General features: G+C 37.9%; 1 protein-coding gene across 3 annotated transcripts in view; it reads left to right on the top strand.

Moving 5' to 3' along the window:
- The first annotated feature begins 601 nt into the window (after positions 1-601).
- LOC311092555 (inactive rhomboid protein 2-like) overlaps positions 602-9,548 on the top strand; it is a 288,243-nt gene continuing 279,296 nt past the window's right edge. For 2 of the 3 annotated variants that reach the window (XM_084129367.1, XM_084129369.1), the window contains exon 1: positions 602-904. The gene's annotated coding sequence lies outside the window, so the exon portion shown is untranslated. The remainder of the gene's footprint in view (positions 905-9,548) is intronic. The other variant, XM_084129368.1, reaches the window with a different exon arrangement.

Raw genomic sequence — 9,548 nt, 5'->3', positions numbered from 1 at the left:
CACTGGAGATGGATATGCAGCTGAAGATTAATGCCAGGCTGGAAATAAATGTCTGGTCAAATGAACAGACTCCAGTATTCCAAGGATCATCTTTTTCCCTGATATCTTGGTGATTGGCTCTGAGAAGCCTACAGCTGGTCACTTGACATCACAAGCTTTTTTTAAAGGCCCAACTTTCTTTAATCTGTTGAAGCTGAACAGAACGTCTGGAAAGGCATTTAGATTAAATAAAAGCCAGTGGAAAAAGTTTAACAATCCATATTTTCCATGCACAGGGTGATTTACAGGGAAACTAATATATCTCTATATTGAGGTTACAGCGTATGTGTATTAGACACAGTCCAACTACAGTGGTCTTTAGTTTATGTTGTTCAGCAAAGAGTGCAATACTCTAATATAGTTATAGAGTATTGAATGAATACTTTAATCAATATTTAAAATATTGTCTAGTATAGGCAGCTCACTGGAATTTGTAACGTATTATTTTTTTCGTTCTGGATGATCTCTAAAGTAAACTATTTAATAATAATAAATAAAAAAAGTGTGTAAGCTGGCCTGTGATCCAGGGTGTAGAGATGAGTAGAGAACTCTCCCATTTCCCATTCGACGTCATGTAGGAAGCGCTGCAGGAAGGGAGGAGAAAAATGAACCCGGGCTTTCTCGCAACACTCGTTCTCTTTCATGAACATAATTTAAGCATACTAGCAACTTGCTACACATAAATTACAACGTTTAGATATTTTTTTTAAATGATTCGGATTTCCCTGCTGAATCAGTAATGTGTGAATGAAAGAAAAGCGAAACGCGTGGAGTGCTGGAGCCCACTGCACAGAAGAGAAAGAGTCACTAGTGTCTTAAAGTCAATGGAGCGTTTCTGGAGGACGTGCACTCATTTATCTGTTAGGTGAGGCAATACTAATGAACCCTGCTACTGTTTTGAAGTTGTGTTCCGTTTTTAAACATGTGAATTTAACCAGCGTTTCATTAGATATAGTCAAGCAGGTTTGAGCTGAAACGTAGAACAAGTTTAGAGATACAAAAATAACGACCTGTGCGGTTGTGATGGGTTCAGCCACTTAGCCTAGTCTCACTATTGTTGTTTGTTATCCGATACTGTTTGCGACGGGGAAATGCAACTGTTTTATAAATGTCTGCTTAAAAAAAACCCTCACTGCTTCTTGAAAATTGAGTGACTTTTTTTTTTTCTTTTGTATTTGTGAATTTTTCAATGTTGAGGAAGCCGATGTGAAATCGAATCAAAGCGGTTTCAGTTAATGCAACGTGACAACAGAGGCGCCTGCTACTTATTAGTGTTGAAAGTAAAGACAATGTAACATTACATGAGTGCCACAACATGAACAATGAAGTCTCTAATCGAGGCAAATTTACAGTAAAATATGCCCACGTGTTGCATTGTAACGCCCATAGACCAGTGGATCTCAACCTTTTTGTCTTCAAGGACCACCACTACACAACAATATTTGAAGTGCCCATTCCTCCCCACTCACAATTTCTACCCTATTTAGAGCTTGGCATAATTTGAAAGATGTATGCCCTTTAGAAAAATAACCAAATAATGAGACATATCTTGATTTGTTGTTATTTTAGCTTATTTTAATGTTTATTTTGTCTTATTTTAAATAAATTAAAGTCATCCTAATGCCCCCCTGTGCCCCGGCCCCCTATAGAGCAGTAACTACTCCAAACTGTAGTTGCAGCGCTATTTTCACAAACTTGAATAGTCAGGAAAGTTCTGTTAGACCACAAACACCAGTTGAAAAGAAAAAATAGGAATCACATTACTTGATGTTAAGATGATTACTTGATAGATTAAATCAACTGGCCTTAACCTTAAAATACATATAGAAAAGTACAAATTATAATTATGTAATTTTAGTTTGATTCTCTTGTCCTCTTGATGTCACTATGTGGCTTGTTTGACAATGCTTTTAACAGGTTTTTACTTGTAGGCCAATATGTAAATCAAATGTGTCAAACATATTTAGGCAGGCTCACCATGTCATGGCTTGTCTGCTGAAAAACAAGGATTTAGTCCATCCTCATAATATCGTCTTCAAATGTCTGATCATATGAGGCTTATCATTGGGTACATCATGCTCAGAATCATCACCTCCAAACATTCTGGCTTTTCAAAGACAATATTTTCTTTATGTTCTCTATAGTTATACCGTTACTTAAATAATTTAGCCTAAGTATAGCTGAGGAATGTGTATCTATCTGGTTTTCCTTTTGGCAAGTTCAGACTTGCTCCATTGAACAGTGAGATACAGTGAATGGCTTTGTTTGGGAAGTTGAATTGAGCAGACCTTTGCCACCTCTGCCAATTTGTTATTGTTTTGTTGACTGAAAATATAAATATTGCAAAATTACTAATATATAGTGTTTAGCTAGACACTGAGTAATAAAAAAAATAAATTGTATGTTTTGTCTATGCAATGAAAGTCAGTGTCCAATGTTGTTTTGGACTCATTGACTTTCATTGTATATACAAAAACATTCTTTAAATAAAGCTGCAAGCAGCCTTACAGGGGCCAAGCCCTTATTGCTCTTTGGCTTGTAAGGGTTTTTCCAGCAACTTTTCCAGCACTTTTCCAGAACAGATAGATTCAGAATTACAGATAGGGTGAAGTTAAAAAAACACACTTATTTCTGATCCCAGTGTAAGAAACATTAGTACAGCTCTTACCCATGTAATAATGGAATTGAAATGACAACTTTATACCCAATTTTAAAGTTGTCCCACACAGGATTCGAACCCACGACCGGAATGGTTCGGGATTCATGATACGTGGTTTAGCAACTTGCGCCACTCAGAGGACATAAATTACAAAGTCGAAGAGGAGAGGCTTCAGTGTAAGAATAAGCACACAAAATCATGTTAATGAGATTAGCATGCTAAGCTAGCTTAATATTAATGTAGTTTATGGTTATCCTGATAGCTGAAGAGCCACATTAGAAAGAATGGCATCTGGTTAGCATGCTAACCAATTATTATGCTAAGTTAACTAGCATAAGGCAACAAACACAGGCTAGGTCAACTTTGGAGACGAATATCTCGGGAACGGTAGCGAATATCAAAAATCTATTCAGTCATTTCTGTGCGGCTTGGTCCAAAGATCATCTGAGCAATCTTTGGGCAAAATTGAGCAAGATTTGAAGGAGGAGTAGCGAAAAAACTGTTTACCATTTGCTTCAATATGGCGGACAGTCACATTGTTGGAAAATGACAAATGAGATATCGTCGGAATCTGCATAATCCAAGGAACGTAATGACAAAGAAATCAAATTTTAACCTATGTTTTCAAAAGTCATAAGCATATTTGCAAAACACCTTATACCTCTGGAACACTAGGTGGCGCTGTGTTCAAAGTTCTCAGGTACCTTCAGGCCATGCTAATGATGATCCTTACCAATTTTGGTGCCGATATGTCAAATACTTTATAAGATATTGCAATTTATGACAAAAATCAAAATGGCGGACAAGTGGTACATCCCATCCTGGCAAAATCGGTATCCACGGATTCAGCATGACCCAAGGAATCCATAGATAGCAAATTTATGATTTTCTGACAAACTGTTCAAAAGTCATTAGCCAAAATAGCCATTTTCCATATCTCATGGCCCGTAGGTGGCGCTGTTCCCAACTTTGGCATGGACCCTCTGATCATGCTTCCGATGAAGTGTATCAATTTCTTTTCGATTGATCAAACTTTGGCTGAGATACAGCCTCTGAACCAATTTTGGGTCGACCTCATTAACTTTGCGACATCATAACTTTTTTTTTTCCAGTATAAAAAAAAATTCTGTTCAGTCATTTCTATGCGTCTCAGTCCAATGATCATTTGAGCACATGTTTGGACAAAATTAGACCAATTTTGAAGGAGAAGTAGCAAAAAAACTGCATACTGTACTTTTCAAAATAGCTACTACTGTAATGGGTGGAGTCTTAATGGACTATATTGGTTGTGATCAGCATGATGAGTGGAATCAGGTGCACTAAGTTTCATTTCTATAGATCAAAGGGTTCAAAAGTTATAACCATTTCAATGTTGAATATTTGAACTGGTGGTGGCGCTATGGAGTTGGTGCTAGAGACTCAAAAATTGGTCCAATTACTATTCATTACCATCACTACAAGTGTGCGAAATTTCATCATTTTCCTATGTACGGTTCATAGGTCTGTCATAGACTTCCACTGGGAAGAAGAAGAATTGTTATTCTGACAATAACAATTGCTATTAAAGCTGCAAGCAGCCTCAAAGGGGCCAAGCCCTCCAATGGTTCCCTGGGTTCAAAAAGTAGCTAAAAATACTCTGCTTTCAAAACTTTATAAGAAACTTTAATAACCAAAGTATTCTTACTATAGCAGTGCGGAGCCGCAAGAACAAAAACAGCACAAATTGAATATACATGTAAATGTACATCAAGCACAATAGCATTTAAGCACCAACAGCAGTGCAGAGCCAGAAGGAATTTAAATGACTATTTTATACACAATTTCAAAGTCGCCCCACACTGGTCTCGAACCCACGACCAGAATGGTTCGGGATTCATGACACATGGTTGAACCGCTTGCGCCACCCAGAGGACATGTTTTACCAAACTGCAGAGGAGAGGCTTCAGTGTATGAATGAGCACACAAAATCATGTTAACGAGATTAGCATGCTAAGCTAGCTTAATGCTAATGTAGCTTATGGTTATCATGATAGCTGAAGAGCCGCATTAGAAAGAATGGCATCTGGTTAGCATGCTAACCAATTATTATGCTAAGCTAACTAGCATAAGGCAACAAACACAGGCTAGGTCAACTTTGGAGACGAATATCTCGGGAACAGTAGCGAATATCAAAAATCTGTTCAGTCATTTCTGTGCGGCTTGGTCCAAAGATCATCTGAGCAAACTTTGGGCAAAATTGAGCAAGATTTGAAGGAGGAGTAGCGAAAAAACTGTTTACCATTTGCTTCAATATGGCGGACAGTCACATTGTTGGAAAATGACAAATGAGATATCGTCGGAATCTGCATAATCCAAGGAACGTAATGACATAAAGAAATCAAATTTTAACCTATGTTTTCAAAAGTTATAAGCATATTTGCAAAACACCTTATACCTCTGGAACACTAGGTGGCGCTGTGTTCAAAGTTCTCAGGTACCTTCAGGCCATGCTAATGATGATCCTTACCAATTTTGGTGCCGATATGTCAAATACTTAATAAGATAATGCAATTTATGACAAAAATCAAAATGGTGGACAAGTGGTTCATTGAATCCTGGCAAAATCAGTATCCATGGATTCAGCATGACCCAAGGAATCCATAGATACCAAATTTATGATTTTCTGACAAACTGTTCAAAAGTTATTTGCCAAAATAGCCATTTTCCATATCTCATGACCCGTAGGTGGCGCTGTTCCCAACTTTGGCATGGAAGCTCAGATCATGCTTCTGATGAAGTGTACCAATTTTCGTTTCGATTGATCAATTTTTGGCTGAGATACAGCCTCTGAACCAATTTTGGGTCGACCTCGTTAACTTTGTGACACCATAACTTTTGTACAAACTTGAATAAAAAAAATCTGTTCAGTCATTTCTGTGCGTCTCAGTCCAAAGATCATTTGAGTACATTTTTGTCAAATTTGGTCAAATTTTGAAAGAGGAGTAGCGAAAAAACTTAATACTGTACTTTTCAAAATGGCCACTACTGTAATGGGCGGAGTCTTAATGGACTATATTGGTCTTGATCACCATGATGAGAGGAATCAAGTGTACTAAGTTTCATTTTTCTAGATCAAATGGTTCAAAATTTATGACCCTTTGAATGTTGAATTTTTGAACTGGTGGTGGCGCTATAGAGTTGATCCTAGAGACTCTAAAATTGGTCCAATTACTTGTCATGACCATATGTACAAGTGTGCCAAATTTCATCATTTTCCTACTTACGGTTCATAGGGCTGCCATAGACTTCCACTGGGAAGAATAATAATAATAATTAAAGATGCAAGCAGCGATGAAAGGGCCCTCGCACCCGTGCCATCAACACTCGGTGGCTTTAGGAAGACAGAGCATGGTTGGGAAATGTACATTTAAGGAGGTATATATAGTAAGAGTATGTCAAAGTCAGTTACAAAATGTTTTGTATAATGGTGATAATAGCATGCTTCATGACTCAGCTAAGTGTTGCTAGCATGTTTAGTCTGTTTCTAGCATGCTTAGTACACAATAATTATGTGGTTAGTACTGCATTACTGTGTTAACCATGTCAGTTTCTGTTGCCAGTAGGTTGCGTTATGACTATAACTGAATATGAGCATGGATGTGTGTTCAGGACAGAACACTTATCAAACGTGTGAAGTTTGGTGCAAATTGGACATTGCCTTCTTGACTAACAACAAAGTCATGTTTCATTGAATTAGTATTCTTTAGCACGTAGCTAAGCATTGTTAGCATGTTTTAACATGTTTCTAGCATGTTTAGAACTCAATGGCATTTTTAACATGTTGCTAGAACGGCATCAACGTGTTAAACATGTCACTTCCTGTTGCCAGTAGGTGGCGCTATTACTATAACTGAAAATTCTCATGTAGATGTGTTCAGGCCATGACTCTTATCAAAAGTGTGAAGTTTGGGGCAGATTGGACATTCCATGCCTGAGTTACAGCAAATTCCTATTTAATTGCAATAATAGCATGCGTTAGCACTTAGCTAAGAGTTTGCTAGCATGTTTTAGCATGTTTCTAGTATGTTGTTAGCATGTTTAACACTTGCTGGCACTTTTTTATATGTTATTAGGAGTCCATAACAGTGTTAAACATGTCACTTCCTGTTGCCAGCAGGTGGCGCTATGACTGTAACTGAATATAAGCATGGTCATGTGTTCAGGACAGAACGCTTATCAAAAGTGTGAAGTTTGGGGCAGATTGGACATTCCATGCCTGAGTTACAGCAAATTCATATTTAATTGCAGTAATATCATTCTTTAGCACTTAGCTAAGTGTTTGCTAGTATGTTTCAGCATGTCTCTAGTATGTTGGTAGGATGTTTAGCACCTACTGGCATTTTTTTATATGTTATTAGGAGTCAAGAACAGTGTTAAACATCACTTCCTGTTGCCAGCAGGTGGCGCTATGACTATAACTAAATATGAGCATGGACATGTGTTCAAGAGATAACTCTTATCAAACGTGTGAAGTTTGGGGTAGATTGTACATTGCCTTCTTGAGTAACAACAAAGTCCTGTTTCATTGAATTAGCATGCTTTAGCATTTAGCTAAGTATTGCTAGCATGTTTTAACATGTTTCTAGCATGTTTAGAACTCAATGGCATTTTTAACATGTTGCTAGAACGGCATCAACGTGTTAAACATGTCACTTCCTGGTGCCAGTAGGTGGCGCTATTACTATAACTGAATTTGAGCATAGACATGTGTTCAGGCCATGATTCTTATCAAACATGTGAAGTTTGGGGCAGATTGGACATTCCATGCCTGAGTTACAGCAAATTCCTATTTAATTGCAGTAATAGCATGCTTTAACACTTAGCTAAGTGTTTGCTAGCATGTTTCTAGTATGTTGCTAACCTGTTTAGCACTTGCTGGCTCTTTTTTATGTTATTAGGAGACCACAACACTGTTAAACATGTCACTTCCTGCTGACAGCAGGTGGCGCTATTACTATAACTGAACATTCTCATGTAGATGTGTTCAGGCCATGACTCTTATCAAAAGTGTGAAGTTTGGGGCAGATTGGACATTCCATGCCTGAGTTACAGCAAATTCCTATTTAATTGCAGCAATAGCATGCTTTAGCACTTAGCTAAGTGTTTGCTAGCATGTTTTAGCATGTTTCTAGTATGTTGTTAGCATGTTTAGCACTTGCTGGCACTTTTTTTATATGTTTTTATATGTCCACAACAGTGTTTAACATGTCACTTCCTGTTGCCAGCAGGTGGCGCTATGACTGTAACTGAATATGAGCATGGTCATGTGTTCAGGACAGAACGTTTATTAAAAGTGTGAAGTTTGGCGTAGATTGGACATTGCCTTCTTGAGTAACAACAACACTTAGCTAAGTATTGCTAGCATGTTTTAACATGTTTCTAGCATGTTTAGAAGTCAATGGCATTTTTAACATGTTGCTAGAACGGCATCAACGTGTTAAACATGACACTTCCTGTTACCAGTAGGTGGCGCTATTACTATAACTGAATATTATCATGTAGATGTGTTCAGGCCATGACTCTTATCAAACGTGTGAAGTTTGGGGCAGATTGGACATTCCGTGCCTGAGTTACAGCAAATTCCTATTTAATTGCAGTAATAGCATGCTTTAGCACTTAGTTAAGTGTTTGCTAGCATGTTTTAGCTTCTAGTATGTTGTTAGCATGTTTAGCACTTGCTGGCACTTTTTTATATGTTATCAGGAGTCCACAACAGTGTTTAACATGTCACTTCCTGTTGCCAGCAGGTGGCGCTATAAATGTAACTGAATATGAGCATGGTCATGTGTTCAGGACAGAACGCTTATCAAAAGTGTGAAGTTTGACGCAGATTGGAAACGTGTTAAACATGACACTTCCTGTTACCAGTAGGTGGCGCTATTACTATAACTGAATATTCTCATGTAGATGTGTTCAGGCCATGACTCTTATCAAACGTGTGAAGTTTGGGGCAGATTGGACATTCCGTGCCTGAGTTACAGCAAATTCCTATTTAATTGCAGTAATAGCATGCTTTAGCACTTAGTTAAGTGTTTGCTAGCATGTTTTAGCTCCTAGTATGTTGTTAGCATGTTTAGCACTTGCTGGCACTTTTATATATGTTATCAGGAGTCCACAACAGTGTTTAACATGTCACTTCCTGTTGCCAGCAGGTGGCGCTATAAATGTAACTGAATATGAGCATGGTCATGTGTTCAGGACAGAACGCTTATCAAAAGTGTGAAGTTTGACGCAGATTGGAAACGTGTTAAACATGACACTTCCTGTTACCAGTAGGTGGCACTATTACTATAACTGAATATTCTCATGTAGATGTGTTCAGGCCATGACTCTTATCAAACGTGTGAAGTTTGGGGCAGATTGGACATTGCCTTCTTGAGTAACAACAACATCCTGTTTCATTGAATTAGCATGCTTTAGCACTTAGCTAAGTATTGCTAGCATGTTTTAACATGTTTCTAGCATGTTTAGAACTCAATGGCATTTTTAACATGTTGCTAGAACAGCATCAACGTGTTAAACATGTCACTTCCTGTTGCCAGTAGGTGGCGCTATTACTATAACTGAATTTGAGCATGGACATGTGTTCAGGCCATGATTCTTATCAAACGTGTGAAGTTTGGGGCAGATTGGACATTCCATGCCTGAGTTACAGCAAATTCCTATTCAATTGCAGTAATAGCATGCTTTAGCACTTAGCTAAGTGTTTGCTAGCATGTTTTAGCATGTTTATAGTATGTTGTTAGCATGTTTAGCACTTGCTGGCACTTTTTTATATGTTATTAGGAGTCCACAACAGTGTTAAACATGT

The sequence above is a fragment of the Abramis brama genome (assembly GCF_963993115.1).
Source record: "Abramis brama genome assembly, chromosome: 11".
Lineage (NCBI taxonomy): Eukaryota > Metazoa > Chordata > Actinopteri > Cypriniformes > Leuciscidae > Abramis > Abramis brama.
Note: the sequence above shows the minus strand (reverse complement) of the source record. Positions and strands in the feature narration are given on the sequence as shown.